Raw genomic sequence first — 21,832 nt, forward strand, 5'->3', positions numbered from 1 at the left:
TTTGGATATGCCACCACCATGCCTCCTAGGAGTTACAGATCAGGTGCAATGTCATCGTTCTTCTCTATAGGCCAGGCTCCCTAGCTGGACTTCGTCTCTTATGTTACACTATAGCTATGTGAATTCCATGATGCACTGCTTCCTCTCTCCAATAGGAGAGACCGTGGTGTATCATGGGTGATGTAGTCTGATCAGGGAGCCTGGCCCACAGAGGAGAATAGGAGCATGAGGCATCCATACCACAGCTACCATGAGACACTAAGACACAATTTCCAGATTGAAACATTTTGATTTATGATCAAAATATTTCATTTTTTGATGTTTTTTTTTTCCTGAAAATTTGAAATTTTCTATTGGGGGAAAACTTATTTTTCCAGCAAGCTCTAGTAAAGTCCGTTGATACCAATGGAAAGGTGAATATAATAATTATTAATTGAGATAACCTTTTGGACCTAATGTGGAGGTATTTGCTCTGTTTTTACTTATTTCTTACTCTGGGAGTGTGTGTGCAGGTGGAGAGGGAACAACACAAACCAGACAATAGTGAAAACTGATTAAGGCCCCAATTTAGCAAATTACTTATTCATATGCTTAACTGGAAGTCGATCCCATTGACTTTAATGAGATTTAGGTATGTGCCTCAGCTTAAGAAATGTACTTTGCTGAACAGCACAGAGGTACAATTAAGCACATGCTAACCTGCTTTGCAGAACTGAGGCTCACTGACTGGGATGAGGAAATTAAATTGACTATATACAAAGTGCTGCCAAAGGCACAAAGTGCCCAAACTAAAAACTCAAGACAGCGAGACCCCTGCAAGTGCTCTTCCCCACTCCAGCAACACAAAGCAGCCCATCTTAAGAGGTTGTTTATGCTGGGTTTAGAGCGTCTTTGTGTTGCCAAAGCAGCTGGCACATACTGCTGTATCCGACCCCATGTGTACTCTGTTATAATCATCTCAGGGGGTATGTAAAGGTTCAGATGAATCAGGTTCTTTTTTCCCCCCAGTTGTATCTGGGTTGATATAAACAACATAACTTGTTAAATATATTATTCAATGTGAACTACGTGGCTGTAGGTGAGGAGGTTGAAGAAAGAAACACTGCTTTGATGTTCAACTGGAGGGTTAATCAGAGGCCCAAAGTGTTTGAAGAAACAAAATGCAAAAGAAATGACATCTTCCACATCTATTAATTAAACATGATATTGTCTGCACATTCATAGGCTATGTGACATAAAATAGCTCATAAAATAAGGGGCAATGTAGTATAATTGTACAATGCAGCAACAATGGTAGAGAGAGGCCATAAGTTAAACACTGAAAATCATAATTTGATTGTACTGTATATGGTGCAGTGACTTTAAAACTGAATTTTTAAAAAAATGCTATATCTTAACTCTGTCTCTCCTACTTTTCTGTGCTGATCCACTGTCAGGGAACTCTAAATTAGCCAGTCATTGCCTGAAGGTTTTCTGCCTTTCTTCATGATATAGAGCCAAATTCTAGTCCCACTGAACCAGAATTTTGCCACTATGTTGAAGGGGTTCCGGATTCAGCCCACAACAGACACTACTAGTGGTAATAAGATTAGCTTGCATAGGCTCTTTTCAAAAGAGTAGTGGCATTAACTCTACTCCCCTAGATGAATTCTGTTTGGGGGTATTTCTTATGCCTACTAAAACTCCACCTGTAGTTTCAATTGCAGAGGGTGCATGCATAGGTTGTAATCATCATCAACCTATCAGTCAGTTTTCTGGCCTGGGGACAGCGTTCTATGGGATCTGCACTGGTTTCCTTTGGTAGATCCCCTTATAGCAATATCCTATGCTCAAGTGTCAAATAGCTTGGATACCAATGAGTCAACAAAACCACGCAGTCAACTACAGGCCCTGCAAGGAGTTCATAGGATCATTCCAGCAATACATTGTTCATTACCCATCAAGCATTCTTGTGCTTTGTTCTACATGGGTTCTGGTCTCTCTGCTCTCCTCTTAAACATAGTTGTGAATGGAATTGGTCAGGCACTTTTGCCAAGAGATTTTTGTCTTGAAGAACTATTGATTTGTTGAAACTGAGACTTTTTGGGGGGGAAAGATTGGTTTTGACACATTTCTTAACTTGAACTTTTTTTTAAAAGCTTAGAAATTGTCAAAATGGGACACGTGACACATAAGAATCCCCTTACATTGAGATGATCTGCCCAAGGCTAGCAAATGCCAGCTTTAGGACTGCTTTGCTCTGGGAATGCAATATAAAGCAGCCAGAGTGCAGCTGGGAATTGGGGCCAGTGTATCAGAAGCTTCCGCTTCAGTTTAAGTTCGCTTTGAGAAAAAGAGAGAGGTTTGCAGGGCTTATTCTTTTTTCTAAATTGGTTTGCCCCATTTCTAATCAGAAATGTAACACGAATTGGGACCAGAGACAGTCTAGTTGTAAATGTGGATTTCACCCCCCACTCCTTATTAGCCCACCATCTGCTGAGACATTGAAATGAAAATGTAAGACCGGGGGGGGGGGGGGGTGAACAAACTAAACCCATGCAAGAATATTACTATTTAAAAGCATGAACGTAGCACATTGCTGAGGGAATAAGATTAAGATGCTCAGTTTAGATTTGTGTTTTTGCTTCCATCTTTAATATTATTTTTCTGCTTGGTAAATTGTGTTATTTGTGTTGTCAGTGTCAGAAAGACAACCATTAAAGATTTATTATTGCCAGTTTGCATTTGTGGGATTTTTAATAAACTGCAAGTTACACAGATTGTATTAGCATGAACAGAAATTAATATTTTATACGTACATGTAAAGAAAAGAAATCACCTTTTAAAATAGGCTAGAGGTAAATCAGGTTATTGGTGGCAGCTACTGCTCAGACCAAAGTCTGGCATTCTCATGCACCAATCTTTACTCTACCTTGCCTCTTCTTGTCTACCTTTCCTACCATGATCTCTCTGGCCCCATGTTGTCCTCTTTTTCTCCTCCCTATGGGACTCAGCCTACAAATGTTACACTCAATAGAAAAATCCCCACTGAGTTAATAGGTTAGTAAGTCCTTCTCTAACCATTCCTTGTCTTTCCACTGCGGCATTTTGCTTACACTTCAGGGAGAAGAGTTTGGTGTCCAAACTGTTGGGCTAATCCTCCACTATTGAAATCCATGGAAGTTGTGCAATTGAATTCAGTGGGTGCAGGATTAAGCCAGCACACGGAAAAAGCTCCATTAACTTCCATGGAGTTACTGCTTATTTGCACCAGTGTGAGAGGAAAATATGGTACGTAATTGATCTTTTCAATGGAGGCTTGTCACTTAATTTCTGTAGTCTCCTTCGAAAATCAAAGACTCAAACTGTATAAAGTTATTTCAGTTTGTAGTGAAGGCTAATGCACTTCATTGTTTTCAACACACCATTAACTACTCTCCAGTACTTGAATGCTACAAAATCCGGACATTTTTAAAAGCGCTATTCAGTGTTATGAATTTCTTTTTGAGGAAGGATAAATATAATTCTTCCAGCTTGCAAATATTGGTACCATTTCTTCTTTTGGGACAAGGTGAGCTTTACAAGCAGCATATGCAGCTAAATTCATGTCCTATGCTTAGGCACAGGCATGTTCTATGCACCATGTTGGCATTTTAAATTTACCAAAGATCAGTTCTTGGAGGCCTGCACTTTAAAATGGGAGACAAACAATATTGAATTTGAAATATTGTGTACACTTTTGTAATGATTTATTACATGTCTGCATTTCAACTTGTGATGTATTGTAGGTAAATACTCTGAATACCAGGAGCCTAGCAATACACCATCTGTTGCTGTGTGTCCAAAGAGTAAATATTATCCCAAATTTTAAGTACTAGACATTTTCAATCTAGATCCTGCTGTTTTATTTTTTTTTAAATGTCCCCAAACTCCTTTCTGGGATATTGATTTGTGCTTAGTGGTCTTGATTCTTGGCCGTAACAGCATCACATGATACTGCTTAGGAGGATGACACAAAGCTTGCCTTTTGTCCCCTCAATTCTTGGCCTTCTGTGCTCTGTGATGGCTCCCAGCATAATTTGGGACAGACTGACGGGGGCTCTACTTTGCATGGGTACCAGTAGGGACCTCTCTGGCAGCTGGGAATCAGCCCTAAGGAGTTACTGCCTCCTCAGCCATGCTCCTAACTGCACGCAGATGTAGTGGCACAGGAACTGCTCTTCTTGCTCTACACCTGAGATTCCCCTCACTAGAAAAGGGACCCTCCTTCTGTGTCCTCTTAAGCTCTATATTTATGCCCAGAATCAGCTGGTGAGGAGGGTCAAAACAGCCATGCCACAACAGAGAATCAAGCTCTTTCTGTTTTTCTTTTCTAACTACCAGCCAGTGGTCTTTTTTCCCCCCTAACTTTTCTCTCCTACAAAGGCTTACTATCAAGTGTAGTAAACACTTCCAACCCATTGAAATAAATGCCAGGCTTTGCACTGACTTTCATGGGACCACAGCCTGAGGTTAATAGCATTTGCAGGTCTGGCCCCCTATATATTCTTTGACTATCTTCTGTTGAAAAAGAACTAGCCAGGGCCGGTTCCAGCTTTTTTGCCACCTGAGGCAGCGAAGCGAAAAAAAAAAGAAAAAAGAGAGCCAATCAGTGGCACATCGGTGGCAGCTCAATCGCGCCGCTTCCTTCAGCGGCAGGAATTTGGCGGCGGGTCCTTCGCTCCCTCTCTTCCTCTTCAGCAGCAGCTCAAAGAGGAAGAGAGGGACTGAGAGACCCGCCGCCGAATTGCCGCCCCTTTCCATTGGCTGCCCCAATCACCTGCTTCCTTCACTGGTGCCTGGAGCTGGCCCTGGAACTAGCAAATTATTTGCAAAAAGTTACCCCCAGAAAGCTTTAATAAAATAATATGCATGTATCTCTGAATGATACCGCTAAAAATGTACCATTTGAAATGACATTTTGACTGACCAAAAATAATTTTTTTCCTCAAAAATTTCCTCATCACCTTTCAGTGCAAACATTTTGCATGCTTGTTCTTTGTCCAAAGGCAAATTTTGCTGTTGGTTGAAAATTTAAAGAAAATCCTTTCCCCATTTTTGAGTTTGTATTAGGCAAACAGACATTATTCCATCTGTAGAATAATATCAGCACATTTCCTATTCATACAATTAACTTACAAACAGGCAGGTTTTGGGACTTGAATATTGACATGTAAACAGTATTGGGCCCAACAGAAATAGGCCCTTGACAAATGGCCTATGTCGCCATTGCCTTGCACACTGTGTGGTCAATAATCATGTGCTACAGCCTTTTTCAGTTTCCACTGATTTAGGCGGGAGCTAGATCAGGGCCTTACAATAGCATGAGTGCAAAGTGGACATAAAATGCTACCTGGTAGAATTTTATGTTGACTTTGCACAGGTGCAAACGGCTGCACAAAGTGCAAGGCAGTGAAGAATCAGGCCTTGTCTCCATTAGAGGTGTTTGAGAAAGAGGGCAGGAAGTTCACTTGCGTGAGCTACTCCCCAGGTAATCTCAGTGCTTCCCAACCAGACTATCATCTGTGCAGTTTGAAATCTAACTTGATATCTTTTTTTTCATGAGATTACAAGTTTGGTTGATAAAAGTAATAGTATTGAGGTAATAGACTTAGACTTCTGTAAGGTGTTTGACTTGGTACCACGTGACATTCTGATTAAAACACTAAGAACAGTATAAAATTAACATGGCACACATTTAATGGATTAAAAGCTGGCTGACAAGTAGGTCTAATAATGTAATTGTAAATGAGGAACCATCATCAAGTAGGTGTGTTCCTGGTGGGGTCACGTGGAGATCGGTTCTTGGCCCTACACTACGTAATGTTTTTATCAATGGAAGAAAACATAAAATCATCACCGATAAAGCTTTCAGATGACACAAAAATTGGGGGAATGGTAAATAATGAAGAGGATAGGTCACCGTTATAGTACAATCTGGATCAGTTGGTAAGCTAGGCACAAATAAACAATATGATCTTTAATATGGCTAAGTGCAAATGTGTACATCTAGAAGCAAAGAAAGTAGTCTATACTTACAGGACTGGGGATTGTAGCCTGGGAAGCAGTGACTCTGGAAAAGATCTGGTGGTCATGGTGGATAATCAGCTGAACATGAGTTCCCAATGCGATGCTGTGGCCAAAAGGTCTAACACGATCCTTGGACACATAAACAGGGAAATCTTGAATAGGAGTAGAGAGGATATTTTACATCTATATTTGGCACTGGTGCAATCACTGCTAGAATACTTTGCCCAGTTCTGGTGTTCACAATTCAAGAGGGATGTTGATAAATTGGAGAGGGTTCAGTGAAGAGCCATGAGAATGATTAGAGGATTAGAAAACCTGCCTTATAGCAAGAGACTCCAGGAGCTAAATCTATTTAACTTTACAAAGAGAAGGCCAAGGAGTGACTTGATTACAGTCCATAAATATCTACATGGGCAACAAATATTTAATAATGGGCTCTTCAATCTAGCAGAGACAAGTATAACACACTTCAATGGTTGGAAATTGAAGCTTGACAAATTCAGATTGAGAATAAGGTACATTTTTAACATTGAGGTAATTAACCACTGAAGTAAGTTACCAAGACTTGTGGTGGATTTTCCATGACTGGTAATTTTAAAATCACAATTAGATGTTTATGCTCTAGATATTTTTTTATGAAGTTTTTGTCCTATGTTACAGAGGAGATCTGGCTAGATGATTACAAGTTATGTCAGAAGAGAACTTGGCCTGAAAACCAGAAGTTCACCAGAATAAACTTTTTGAACTTATAGGGAATTAATAGATTTGATATTCAAATAGACAAATCTTGCAGTGACTCATCTGAAAGTCAACATTTATTAGCTATTATTAGCATTAAAATAACATTATCTTTATTGTGAAATGAATAATTATTTCATGTAACAAATAATGTGGACTGCTTTTAGCTGGTTGTGAAACATTTTTAAATACTAACAGAAAACACGGTTTTTATGAGGTCACTAGCAAAACTTATAGATTCAGTTGAAGATATAAAAAAGATTCATTATACTTTAAAGGGCTTTCTAACATTTTCATTTATATGTAGATGTACTAGCTTAATTCCAATAATTAATAACATACACTAGTCTCTGTTACAGTTATTTTTGTTAGCATAGTGAAGAGCTAAAAATGTATGCAAATGTAAGGATAAAACAACAATAAATGCTTTTAGTTAGCCTCTAACACTTAGAGATAATGGGATAAATAATCCATAGTGGATAAGTTCTGAGAGAGCAGGTCTTTGACATGAAAATGCTTGTTGCTAAGGAAACTTGTTATATTTTGCATAGCAAATATGTTTTGGATGAATACTGCTTGTATAGTCTTTGAAGGGTGTATCTCCCTAAGGTCTTTTGACTGCAACTTTAATTTAATTTGAACTCTTCACCTGGCCTTGGATATTGCTTATGGAAGAATCTCAGTCAAACTTAGGGCATCTCTACACAGAGACTTAGTCTGTGGAAAAATTAAGTCTACAGCACACCAGCTTGTCTGGTACTAAAGCTCCATTATGTGTTTCGATGAAGTGTTGCTGGGATTATAGACTCCATATAACACACAGGAACTTGAATTCATCCAAAACTCTAAAAGAGAAATTCTGGTTGGTCCTTCCACATTATGGGTTGAGTTGGCAGCATCTCCAAGAGTTAAGGTTGCCCAATATTTTCCATTATAACACCAACCACAATTGGTTAAATTCATGGATCCTCCATTTTTTAGGTCACGGGGAATTCTAGCAGCAGCTGAGAGGTCTGCAGTTATAATGTAATTCAACATGAATCCTCAGGATCTGCCTGTGAAAGCTAAGTACCCTCCCCTGCTTCTATTACTCCTGTTCCTGACAGGAATGATTGCAAGGGCAGTGAGTGGTATGGAAGGCCTATCACTGACAGGAATATGGGCACATTATGCTGCTATGAAAGCAGCATTAATTTGCTGTCGTTTTGGAGCTAAAACCATTTTTTCCAAGCCAGTTGGCACATTATTGAAAGATTGGGGTCACTTTACTAAGACTGCAAACTCTTTGGGACAAGGATTGTCTCTGCCTTCGTTCATGTACAATGTCCAGCACGGTGTGGCCCAGATCCCTGATTTGGGCCCTCTAGTGGCTACTGCAATTCAATGATATTACTGATGGTGACAATAAAATAGAGTTAACAGGAATATTTGAAGGTGAGCAACAATTAGCTAAATTTCATGTGGTCATAGAATTTTGTTTGAGGGAACTTTTACAAAAAGTCTAATGTTAGTAGAGTTAAAGTAAGGTAGCACACAGAGGCCCCAATCAGGATCAGGAATTCATTGGGCTAGGTGAGGTACAAAGACGAGAGTTCACAATGTGATGCTGTGGCCAAAAGGTCTAACACGATTCTTTTTAATAAGCATCATCAGTATGAAAGCATGTCCTCTGGAATGGTGACCGAAGCACGAAGGGGCATACAAATATTTAGCATGTCTGGCATGTAAATACCTTGTGACGCCTGGTACAAAAGTGTTCTCACGTTCAGGTGACATTGTAAATAAGAACCAGGCAGCAGTATCTCCCACACTTGTTTGTCTTAGCGACTGGCAGAATAAGAAGTAGGACTGAGTGGACTTGTAGGCTCTAAAGTTTTACATTGTTTTGGTTTTGAGTGCAGTTATGTAACCAAAAAAATCTGCATTTGTAAGTTACACTTTCACGATAAAGAGATTGCACTTCAGTACTTGTATGAAGTGAATTGATAAATACAATTTCTTTTATCATTTTTACAGTGCATATATTTGTAATCAAAACTAATAATATAAAGTGAGCACTGTGCATTTTGTATTCTGTGAACATGTAGAAAAACATCCAAAATATTTAATAAATTGCAGTTGGTATTCTATTGTAAGTGTGATTAATCACGATTAATTTTTTGAGTTAATCGCGTGAGTTAACTGTGATTAATTGACAGTCCTAATTTTTTATATAGCTTCTTCACTGTAGACTGTATCTATGGCCTTTTTCAAAATGAATGAAGAAAACAAAAATTATTTATGCCCACAGAAAGAGTTCTATATAGCTTCTGCCACTTTTAATTTCAAAGAGGCTGAGCAAAATAACTGAATCCGTCACAGCACACATCGAATGTTACCGGTCCAGCAATCAACTGATTTAACTTCAGCTGTAAAATGCCTTAGTTAAGCATATCAAGGAAACTGTATCATCATTTGCACATCTATCAGGCCTTTTATCCAGGAAATTAAAGTGCTTTTCAAAAACTGTTCAACCTGCACTGAGGTTCACTACCAATAGTTTTAAGTGACTTCTTTAAAATATTGCTGAGGTTAGCCGTACAATGTTGTTGGACCTTTAGTTAAAGATAACCGCTACTTGGTAATCAATTTGACATGTTTCATTTTATTAATGAAGGAAGCCCTAGTATTAGGTATGCATTGTCTTGTTCATTTAACTAACTGATACACTGAGGTTAGGTGGGCTAGTTCTAGGCAGGTTTTCCGGAAGGAGTACATTTCCCAGTGTTTTGTCCAGAATGCATTTAAAGACTAACCGGTAGGGCTTCCACCACTTCCTTTGAATTTTCCTTTTCTTATCATCCTATTTCTTCTATTGTAGTTACTCCTGCTTAGATCACCAAGAAAGCTCCCAGCCCACATCTTTGTTACTCTTCTCTGAACTCACTCCAGTTTGTCTACTGAATCTTTCTGGCCCTGAGGTTCCAAGAACTCCATACAGTTTTTTTGGGAGCCAGGACTTGGTGTAAATTATCATAGAATCTATGGAAGCTAATGTAGCTATGTCAATTTATACTAGCTGAGGATCTGGCCCTAGATATGGTCTCATCCGTGCTGTAAGAAAAGGGTGATGGGCTTTCTAGTACATTTTGTACTGCCTCTCCCTCTACAGCCCCACATTTGCCCAATGCTTCCTTTACACAGATTTCATCTGAGCTTTTCAGAGGCGCCCAAATTCCAGGGATCCTTCCTTAAATCCAAGACTTCAGGTATAGGAAACTTTCCAGTCACTGAATTTCCTCTCACTCTTCCCCACCTTTATGTGGAAGTGGCATGTTGATTAAATGTTGTCCTGGTGGAATGTATTGGTCAGCTTGCGAGAAGCATACTAAAACGTGGATTTCTAGTCTAGTCTAACAGCCAAAACTCCTTCTTACAAGCCTGTGTAAAGCAGAATTCTGATCCTTACCTACAAATGACTTTGGTGTTTTATTTTCATTTCCCTTTGCTATATTTTTCACTGCAGTGGTGAGCCCATGAAGGTGACCTGTAAAATTGTTGTCACTGTTGTTGCCAGATTGCTGTTCAAGTCCTAGTTTTCCTAGTCCTCACTCCATGACACCTAGGTAGCTTGTTGATGCTACTCTGACAAATGAACAGATAAAAGCAATGCATTGAGATTCCTGATGGAGCTTCCCCATAGAGCAGGACAGAAGAGATGGTGACTGATGGCAATGGCATAAATAGAATAATGTGCAAATAATGGATTTTTTTGGCTCACTGACAATTCAAAAAAAAATGGGGACAAAAAAATTATTTCAGGTTGAACCTGGCTCGGGGAGGGGCTGGGGCAGAACGGGGCTGGGTAGCACTCCCTCCCTCCTCCCCCATAGGGCCTGCCCCAGGCCCTACCATGCCCCCCTGAACATTATTCCGTGCCCCCTTAGGGGTGTGTGTCCCATGTTTAGGGACCACTGAGCTAGAGTGAGTAACGTCAGCATAGATCTTTACCCATCACAAGGGGATGATTATCAACCGATGTGCAGAGTGCAATTGCTGTGCTGTACCCAGTTTGGTACTTATCGACAAGCTGCTTAGTTTCTTGCTAGCAGTCAGCAGGCACATCTGGTTCAATATGCCCTAGTCTGTAATTTTCTTCTTGCAAGTCTATGACTCTCAAGCTGCCGTATTTCTCTCTCCTCCTCCTACATAGAGCACTCAATGTTAATGAGTTTTAAAGCTTTCTTTTCTGTCTGATTTCCATTTGCAGCCCTGCACAGACTGGGGATTTCGGTGTTTACAGCATTGCCCATCTATCTGTCCCACAAGGTAAGACGAGGGAAATTGGACTGTTCTCCTACCGGGGTTATGATTGTTGCAAAAATCCAGAGGGCATGTGCTTGCCTCGACGTGGAATTTCCATGGGAGAAATGATTCAATTTGCTGTATGTTGGTGCATCTCATCAAAATCCAGTTTGGCGGGGAAAAGAATAAGGAACCATCTACTGCCATGTCACAGGGCTGGTTGGCTGGCTGAGGCAACCTTCACCTAGTGCCCCTTGTGAAAGCTTAAGCAAAGTAACTCCAAACAGGAAAAAAAGCAAAATAACTATTAAAGGAATACGTTTAACAATAAATCACCATCTCTTCGTCTTGAAACATGCTCAAGCGATGGTATTCTATCCCTTCTAGCCCCTGGATAACTCGAATAGTTGTGGTATTTCAAACAAATCATTTATGGATTAGGCTGTGCCCTTATCTGTCTTAGCTGAGCAGGGGAGTATAGGATATGAGACCCACTCCCCAACTCCCTCATTCAGCCTACGCCGCTCTTGGATCTAGGTCTGATGTGATGCCCTTGGTATTCAGGTATTGCTAAAGTGTGAGTAAATGGATAGAGACGAGTCGGGAAGGGCCAGAGCCTTGGCTTTTTACCCACCCTATTTACCAACCAGTAAAACTGTCCGTCCACGAGAGGGGAAATCAGCTACTTACTTCCCCTACCTAGAGAAAAAAGGAAGGGTCTGAGCCTGAGTTGCTTTCTAGAGTTGCGCCTGGGATATAGGAACTGATGAAGAGTCCTTTCCTCAGGGCGTTACAAAGGCTTAGGCCCGGCCTACACGAGGAAATTCGGTCAGTAGACTTAGGTTGTGTCTTCACTGAAAGGCCGCAGTGGCGCAGCTGCAGCGGTGCAGCATTTTAAGTGTAGGGCCAGATTCTGACACCCTGACTCTCAGTGAACAATACGTGACTCCACTAATGTTTTTATTGATTACTAATTCTGAGCAACGTTCTGGATCAGTTTAGGCTTTTTCCCCCTAACCGATTCACTCCTCCCTAACATGAAGCCAAATTTCACATAGAAAGCAGATTTCAAGGCTTGAGTAGAAAAGATTCCTTTGGCAAAAAAATCTAGAGCACATATTCATAGATTTTGAAGGTGAGATGAAACCATTGTGATCACCTAGTCTGTCCTCATACAGAGCACAGGCCATGGACTTTCACCCAGGGAGTCCTGCATCAAGCACAATAACTTGTGGTTGTATTAGAGCAGTCGCTTACAAAAGCATCCAGTTGTGTAGACATCCAACCCAACATATGTACGGTTAATCCATTATATACAAACAGTGTTTAGCTTGTATTACTTAAAAAACAGCTTAAAAACCAGCTGCAGGAAAATGGATCGATTCCTTTATCAGAGAATTTCCTCCTAATTAAAATCTAAAACAAACACACACAAAAGACAATTAGTATTGTGTTCTAAATGAGCCTTTTGGCTGCTGCTCCTCCATTTTAGCCTATGTGTACTGCCAATGTTTTCCCAAGACTCTGTTGAAATGAATGGAATATTAGGATGTACTGTTCGTTGTAGATTTACGAGCACAGCAGATGTGTTGTACCTTAATGTAAGTGCTCCATGTTCAGATGCAAGCGACAGTTAATGCAGAATGGTGTTTAAAGTTGCAGAATGGTTAATGTCGAATTGGTAAATACCTCTTTTTTAAAATAACTGCAGGGCTGTTGTCCGTTGGCACTAAACTATTGGTCACAAATTTGCATAAAGGGTAGAAGATGCTTTAATAAAAAAAATCTGTCGTCACAGAAGATGACTGGAACCCCACCTGTAGCAAAGAAAGAAACGGGGTTAGCTGATTAAAATGACTCCATAAATTATAAAAAATAGAGGTTGGGCTTTTCAATCAGGCCTAAGAGTTAGGTGCCCAACTCCTATTGAAAGTCAAAGGGAATTTGACATCAAACTCCCTTAGGCATATTGGAAAATTCCAGCCAGAATATTTATGTGTTCGGTCATCTCTGGTTCCAAATGGTTGGAAAGGATAGGTGGGAGTGAGCATGTTAGTTAGGGTCGGTAATTGTGAACTATGATTAAAGTAAGAGCAAGCTGAAAGGATGTATTGAATACAATTGAAGCACAGTGCTCACACTTTGGGGCCCGTGTTGTTTTTTTTCCCTTTACCAGCGGAGTTTTGTTCGTGTTTCTCATTCTGTATGGCTAAGGAGATAGGAGATTTTTGGTTGTGTGTGCTTTTCCTCAGTACATGTGTTTTGAGTTCTATACCGCCCTATTCAGTGACGCTGAAGGCCTGATCAGCTGGCTTCATTGGACACAGCTCATCAGCTCTTTAACTTCAATGGAGCTGCGGATCTGGCCCTGTTATGTATGTTTATGGGAAGGGGAACGGGCTGAGCCAGTAACCTCACAGGGTACATCTACACAGCAAGCAGCAGCCCGCAGCGGTGCGTCTCAGAGCCTGGGTCGACAGACTCCGGCTCGCACTATAATGCTAAAACCAGACATTGCAACTTAGGCTCTCAAGCCCACCCCCCCATCCCTAGGCTTCAAAGCCTGAACCTCAATGTCCACACCACTATTTTTAGCGCCGTAGCATTAGCCTGAGTCTGTCAACCTGGGCTCTGAGACTTGTAAGTGCCCCAGCTGTGTAGACTTGTGGTATCACATCCGCCCAACTAGTTCAAGAGGCTTGTGCCTTGACATGCCAAAGCTGCTGAGCTAATGACCTCTCAGAAGCTTGTGTCCTGACCCAGTGGGATAGCAGTGCTGAGCCATTGGGCCCAATCTAATTGCTTTGCATTTGGATACTGCAATTATGGGGCCATATTTACTTGACCGAAATATGAGTAAGGGTTGCAGCATTGTGCCCTTCATAAGTAAGGCCTTGCCTGCACACAGAAGTTGCACTGGTTTAAGTTAATTATTTTAAGGGATTTAGATAAACAGATGTAAACCCTGTACATAGTTGGTTTTTATTAATTATTAGTATTTGTATGATTTCAGTTCAAGTGTGACTTAGTTCAGTTCAATTCATGCACCATCCTAATCAATTTAAGCTAAATAATATAAACAAGGAATAGCTCAGTGGTTTGAGCGTTGGCCTCCTAAACCCAGAGATGTAAGTTCAATCCTTGATGGGGGCCATTTAGGGATCCGGGGCAAAAATCTGTCTGGGGCCTAACCCTACTTTAAGCAGGGGATTGGACTAGATGACCTCCTGAGGTCCCTTCCAACCCTGAGATTCTATGAGATTACAGAAACTCAGAATGCTGTGGTTGAGATGAATGCCACACTATCTTTATATCCCCTTTATACAGACTCTTACCAATATGCTCTTCATCCTGAAAAGTGGCTCTCAATGTTCACAACTAACACCACATATACCAGATTTATATTGTGTTAAGAGGGTCCATCTAGCCTTTTCCACCAGCTTAAGTAAATCCATTTTAAATCTTGCTTTTGGTCAGAGCTTTGTGTGTAAACAAGCCCTAAGTCTAAATTAGTGTAAAGAGGCCAAATTCTGCTCTTAGCTAGCCTATGCTGGTATAAATCTAGAGTAATTCCACTGCTCACATTGGAATTAATGTAGATCTACATGTCTAATTGAGAGCAGCTGCTGTCCTAGGGATTTTAAATTGATTTAATGTACAGATTGGGGAGGGTCCATCAGAAGGTACAAGTTAGTCCCACTTTGTTTATATCTAGATTTCATTAGGATCACTTAGAAATGGATGGTGTCTATTTGTCCATTTCAAAAGTTTTAGATATCTGTGTCCAGGCATTTCTATTGTGTTCATTACTGTGTTATCTCAGGGCTAAATACAAAACTAAGGGTTACATTAGAGATGTCCAAAAATGTCGTTAATATGGGAAATTATGCCAGAATATGTTTAATTTGAGACTATATTGTGTATTTCCGTGTGTTCGTATTACTGAAATGCTCCTTGTCATTTTCATCGGCCTATTGTCTCCACAGCTGAGGTGGTGTTTGTGCCTCACTCAAGACTCGGAATACATTTTTTTTTTCATCTGAAATTTAAGCCCGTTTTTGGCTGGAGAAATCCATTTTCTGTTAGTGGGGTGCACCGTAAAAATTTCCCCAAACTCCACCCTTCTGAAGGGATGCAAGATGCAAAACAAAACGTGAAAACAGATCACTATTCTCAATCAGAGAGCATTGCGAGGGTCACTACTAGTGACATATTTATTCCCCCAAATAATTAATTCAAACTATGTACCTGATTATGATCTCCTGGTATCTGATGGTAGCATTTAGCCATAAGACCCTGTCTACGTGAGATGAGGAATCATGTTTGCTTAATTAATTTAAAAGACAGGTGTAGATTGGTTCAGGATAAATTGGTCTAAATGTGATTTGATCAGACTATGTGGATGTCCTACTGTGTTTAAACCAAATAAACACTACTTTAGACAGGGCATCAAGGCTCATCTAAACTAAAGAACTGCATCATTTCAATGTTAAACAGTCCAACTAATTGGTTATAGCTATTTGCCCCAAATTAATCCTGAGTATCCTCACTAACTTGCTTGTATTGTGTATGTCGGTCCAGTATGTTCATACACGTTTCCCTCCAACTATTGCAGTACCTTTGAAAGGAATTGAGGGACCAAACATGTATCCTGGGAGACCGGATCTGTATCCCCAAATCATTTAGGAATCACTGCCTCTCTCTGCATTCACCATCAAAATGAACTTTAGCTCAGGGTCGCTGATGGAAATGGGTCCTGTGGGCCAAATTGTGCTCTCACTTATGCCAGAGTAAATCTGAATAACTCCATTCAAGTCAATGAAATGTCTGCCGTATGCACAGAGCTGGAAAAGTGGGTGAAATCCAGCCTGTCCCAATGGAAGTCAGTAGGAGTTTTTCAATTGGCTTCAGTGATCCCCCACCCTCACACATACATACACAGTAATTTAGTCTAAACCATAAATAATATCATTAACTGATACTAACTCTCTTCACTTGTTGCAATGGCATGCTTGATTTATACATACAGGTCCATGGGCCAGAAAGCCAATAATCTCTCATTTTCTTATTTCATAGTTTATTATTGACACTATCTGGTCCCTCTTTGCCTGTGTGCCACATTGGTTTAGTGTCTTAGCCTTTTCTTAGGTGCTAGAGACCAGGGTTCAAATCCTCCATCATTTCACAACTGAAAATGTGGTTTCGTAAGCCTAGCTCATGTGTCCATGTTGAGGAATTAAAAAAAAAAAAATAGAACGAGGTGGCAGCCCAGGCCTGGACTACCACATTATGGGTTAAGACTGATGATCGTTGGCAAAGCTTTTGCGGGAAACTCACAATGTTCATGCCAGTCTTAGTAGAGCTGTGCAGATATCAGAATTGTTTTTGGTTTGCTGGCCATTTTGACAAATAAAAAAAATTGTTTGGGTCAAACCGAAAACCAAAACTTTTGAAATTTCAGCAAATAATAAAACAAAGTTTCAGGTTGAACAGAATATTTCATTTTGATATTGAGCCTATTTTTACATTTTTAATTTTAATATAATAAAGTAAAAGGAAATTATTAAACAAAAGGTCACTCTGAACTGAAAAAAACAACCCTGAAGCATTTCTTTAACAAAAAAAGTCAAAACAAAACATTTTGCTTATTTTTCAGCAATTCTTTTGGCAGAAACAATTCCGCTAAATTGACATAAATTCCCAAAACATTTTGGTGTCACCAAATCTTTAAACCCCGCTCTTCCTCCCACAAAAAAGGGCGGAAAAAACAAACAAACACACAACCCTATTTATTAGTCTCTCATTTTCATGACTACTCCATTCACTCAGGAGATGAGACCACACCGTGAACTATAGCACTGAAATTGCTGTCACATATAATTGTATCATTCTTCTTATTATTAGACGTTTGAAAGTAAATGTTTGCCCCAACACTTTGAGCTCATCTGTTTTGTAACTGTTGCATTAACAGAGAAAAAAACCATTTCTAATCTTCCTGGTAAAAAGTGCATTGCTTTTTTTATGCGCTTTACTTCTGCATCAGCATTGGCAGTAATGTCAGCAGAGCTCGAGGAACAGTGTGAGTGAAATGTCATTTGTAGCCAGAAGAAAGTGCAGAGGGGAAAAAAATGTTTCTTGTTGAGATGGCTTATAATGACTCTAGTGATTGTATTTTAAAATGTCTCCCTGGTGGATAGTTTAAATATAAACATTAGAGATGGCTTGAAAATGATGAAAAGTTCAAAATTTTGTTGCAAAATGGGGAAAGCAACATTTTCTGTAGATTATTATTTTTTAAACCATTCTAATAAATAGAACCCAGTGAGTATTTCACACCCAACAATAATTGTAAAGCAGATTTGGCAGTGTCAGGACATCAGGACATAAATCTTTTGGTACACATCTTCTAGGGATCGCATGGGGCGCTGCGGGTGACTGTGAAGCCTTAAATGGAGTTTAAAGCAGCTTATCCCAGAAAAATGGTGTGGGAAGAGCAGTTTTACCCTCTGCCGACTGCCCCTGTAGCCACAGGCACCGCCTGCCCCCACAGTAGTGAATCATATTGTGTGTGTTTGTGTCTAAAATACTGTTGGCCCTTTTTTAACCTGTCCAGGCTAGTTGGACTTTGGGGATGTTTCAGTTGGAATTAGACATTGGTGGAGGCTTGTAAATAAACAAGATGACATCAAAGGCCGTGCCAAGAATGTACAAAGAAGAAAGACTAAAAGGAGTGGTTTCATAGCTTAGAGCCCCAACACCAGACCCAAAGCTGTCTCTCTAGCTTTCACTAGCCACACTGTGTTTTGACATTCACATTTGGCTTTTTAATCTCACCCATTACACGGTTTCACCCAGCTCATAACAATATATTGCAGGGGTGACCAGCTGAGCCTGAGAAGGAACCAGAATTTACCAATGTACATTGGCAAAGAGCCACAGTAATATATCAGCTGCCCACCATCAGCTCCCCCACCCCGCTCCCAGCGCCCCTGCCCACCAGCAGCCCTGCTGATCAGTGCCTCCCCTTCCCTCCCAATCATCTGTTTCGTGGTGTGAAGGAGGCTCTCGGGGGGAGTGGGAGGAGCGAGGGCACGGAGGGCTCAGGGGAGGGGGCAGGAAGGGGTGGAGTGGGGGCAGGGCCTGTGGCAGAGCCAGGGGTGTGAGCAGTGAGCACCCCCCGGGCACATTGGAAAGTTGGTGCCTGTAGCTCCAGCCCCGGAGTCGGTGCCTATACAAGGAGCCACATATTAAGAGCCACATGTGGCTCCGGAGCTACAGGTTGGCCACTCCTGATATATTGGGTGAACAAATCTGTATGTATCACTGAGGTTCCTACACATTAATGGAAAATATTATACAAGCCATTTTTCACAACAAAACTCATTCATCCATTAGGTCTTTAGTGGGGCAGGTCTTGATCTATGACTAAAAGGGGCATCAGTGTCCCTTAGCCATTTTTCTAACAGCTCTGTAATGAGAAATTGAAAATATGACTGCTAGGGGTGTCTTTGACATATGCTGTATGCCAGGCTAGTCCCAGTATGAGGCTCCATTGGCACTAATGGAGTGCAAATTCCTTTGTTATATCATGACCTTTTAAAAAACTGCTACTGTAGATGTTTCAGTTGCCATTAAGATTCACAAGACATCATGTAGCTGCTCATCCCAGAAACCAGCATGAGAAATGTATATATTAGAGTCCAAATGTTAAGGACTGAAATTGAATGGGAAAATCCCATTAATTTCTTCCAGTCTATGTAATGAAATATTTCAAGCGGCATAAGCTTCAGATGCACAAACCACCTCATGTTATCTAAATATGTGTAGCCTACCTCAGTTCTTTAGAATCAGGTTTTTTATTGCAGGATAATGGGACTTGCACGTGGACATGAATGAAGAAATGGTGAAATCCTGTGAAGATTCAGTTGCTCAGAGATGCCTTATAGTGTAGGGATTTCGTTTGGAACTGTTCTTCTTTATAACACTAAACTGTATTGTGCTTAGTTCACAGGTTTGGTAGCTGACATCTCTAGTTTGTACTCATCATTATTTTGTTATTTTCTATTGCTGAGAACTGTAAATATGGGGCTAATTCTGGATGAAAATATTTGTTCCTTTTAATTACAGGGTATGTTAAAAGGGGGGAGGAAAGGGTTGGTTGGTTGTTTTCCTCCCAAATGAAGGCAAGAAACGGGATAGCTCAAAGGATAGCCTAGGGAGGTTGTGGAATCTCCATCTCTAGAGATATTTAAGAGTAGGTTAGATAAATGTCTATCAGGGATGGTCTAGACAGTATTTGGTCCTGCCATGAGGGCAGGGGACTGGACTCGATGACCTCTCGAGGTCCTTTCCAGTCTTAGAATCTATGAATCTATGAAAGGACTGGCGATGGGAGGCAGAAACCTTCACTGCTGTTTCCTGAGTCTGATTCAGGTTGGTAGTGAGAGTAGCCATAGTTACTGTCCAGTAACCTGTGTGAAATGACTGAAGGATATTAGTGCATTTATTAATGGATAATCTCCACATCACCATAATCATAGGAGGTACCTTTGTTAATTTCAGAAGCGAGACCACGGACTGACTGGGTGTTTAGGGTATGGATTATGAAGTACCTTTTTTCGTGCCTAGAAATGGTCATTTCAGAACAAAGGCAAATTCTCAGCTGATGCAAATCAGCTTAACCCTAGAGAAGTCACTAGCACTATGTGATTTACACCAGCTGAGGATCTGGTCCACAGCCGTTTGGGGCGAGATAGAGAAGTTTTAATGGCCTGTATCCAGGCTGGACCTCTTCAAAGGATTTTGTAGAGAAAATTAAGGTCAGACTTTCAAAGTTAAGTACACCTCTACCTTAATATAACGCTGTCCTCGGGAGCCAAAAATTCTTACTGTGTTATAGGTGAAACCGCGTTATATCGAACTTGCTTTGATCCACCGGAGCACTGCTTTACCGCGTTATATCCAAATTCGTGTTATATCGGGTTGCGTTATATCGAGGAGGAGGTGTACGTGCAATTGCACACATACATTGTCACACCCCCAATTTATGTACCTGCATAGTATACAGAGATGACGTATTCATGCATACATGTTGGGGAACAGGCTCCTCCCTGACCAGGTGTGCTCACAAATACTTGATGTGCAAATAAGGTATTTGCAGAACACAAAGTATTGCACACAACCGTGAGTATCTAACTTTAAAAATCTGGAATTTTGTCTATAGTGCTGTCCATCTGGCACCATGGCCCTAACTGGACTTAAAAAGAGACCCCAATAATCACCCCACGAAAGGTTAAAATGTAAGTGTATGTCTATTTTTGTTTGTTTGCTTGGTTGTTAATTGTCTTGCATAAAATTGCTTGTGAATTCAAGGCTCATGCTATCATTGATTTGTTTTTCCCTTTAAACGTGTTTTGAGGAAAAAAACAGATAGGGAGCATTGCATTAATGTTTCATGTGAATCAATAAAAAAGGTAAAATCTGGAGTTCTGCAGTAATACCATCGGCTCACCTCCTTATAACGTTATCACTGCAACATTCTTAGCACAGGCCATAGACAGTGTGACATGATAGGGCAGGATTGTATTAGAGAGGAACAAGATTAGGGTTCCACCATATAGCCAGTGACTAACTGAAGGATGCAATGGAGACGGGCCTCATGGGCTATAACTATTTCAAATGCTATGGTACAGAAAACAATACGACAATCAAGAGAGAGCTATATAAACAATACTATGTTTATTAGGGTCCTGATCCAAAGTCCACTGAGGTCAATGAGAATCTTTCATTGAGTGAGTGGGTTTTGGATGCACTTCCAGTGCTCCAATTCAGCATGGTAATTGCTTGATTTCAGTGGGACTAACTCACACGCTTGCAGTTAGGTATATGCTTAAGTACCTTGATGAATTTGGTCCTAGCTAGATAAGGAAAAAGAAGGATGAGATACAGTGGGGTGTAGAATAGATACATAGAGGGAATTTACAGATGGACTTTCATTTCATGTAGTCCTTTCTCAAGCTAAACTCCCAGTGAGACAAATGATTCCTGTTGAAGTCAATAGGACCTTTGAATGGGTAATGTCTTACCCTAGTACCCTTATACAACCTTCATCGCTGGAGTATCTACATTCCTGTCTCAGGACTGCAGGACGTGGCTCCAAATTTTTCATTTACTGTAGATCTTATTCTTCACATTCCGAGATAATTAACATGTTTGGACTACAGCAGAATCAGAATCAAGCTACCTTCCAGTTCTTCTATCTCACCAGACAGAACAGTGCACAACCTGTACTTGAAAACACATTCAAGACTAATAATGAATTTTTTCCCCATTTCTCCCAATGAGTTCACTAGTTCAAGAGCTGTATCCTGTTTAAGGGTATGAGAGAGATACCGATGGTGTTAGGGGCGATCAGAACTCACTTAAAAACAAACTTGAAAGATGATTCTTTAAATCCAACCAAATATACTTTCATTTTTGTTCTTCTTGATTATGGCATCTTTCTTAGCACACACTGTTTGCATGACAGAAGATGCAATTTTAGAATTTACAACCTACCCTTTAAGCATACCCGTTAAACATTTGCAATGGCTTTCTGCTTCAAGCAGCATGTTTTGCATGATAACCCTTTCAGCAATCCATGTTAACACCAGACGTTTCCTGGAAGGTTAAGAATGGTAAGTAAGTAAAACATACATGTGATATATAGAGAGCGGGGAAAAGTGAATTCTCCTTGAAACTGAGAGAAAAAGGAAGCGCTCAG

The 21,832-nt window shown here is 40.4% G+C and overlaps 1 long non-coding RNA gene across 1 annotated transcript in view; it reads left to right on the top strand.

The window, feature by feature from the left end:
* Positions 1-20,371, top strand: part of LOC135972441 (uncharacterized) — a 75,784-nt gene extending 55,413 nt beyond the window's left edge. The window contains exons 2-3 of the long non-coding RNA XR_010588907.1: positions 11,036-11,094; positions 20,294-20,371. This is a non-coding gene — a long non-coding RNA (uncharacterized LOC135972441). The remainder of the gene's footprint in view (positions 1-11,035; positions 11,095-20,293) is intronic.
* The last annotated feature ends 1,461 nt before the right edge of the window (positions 20,372-21,832 follow it).

This window comes from Chrysemys picta, chromosome 6 (assembly GCF_011386835.1).
Source record: "Chrysemys picta bellii isolate R12L10 chromosome 6, ASM1138683v2, whole genome shotgun sequence".
NCBI lineage: Eukaryota > Metazoa > Chordata > Testudines > Emydidae > Chrysemys > Chrysemys picta.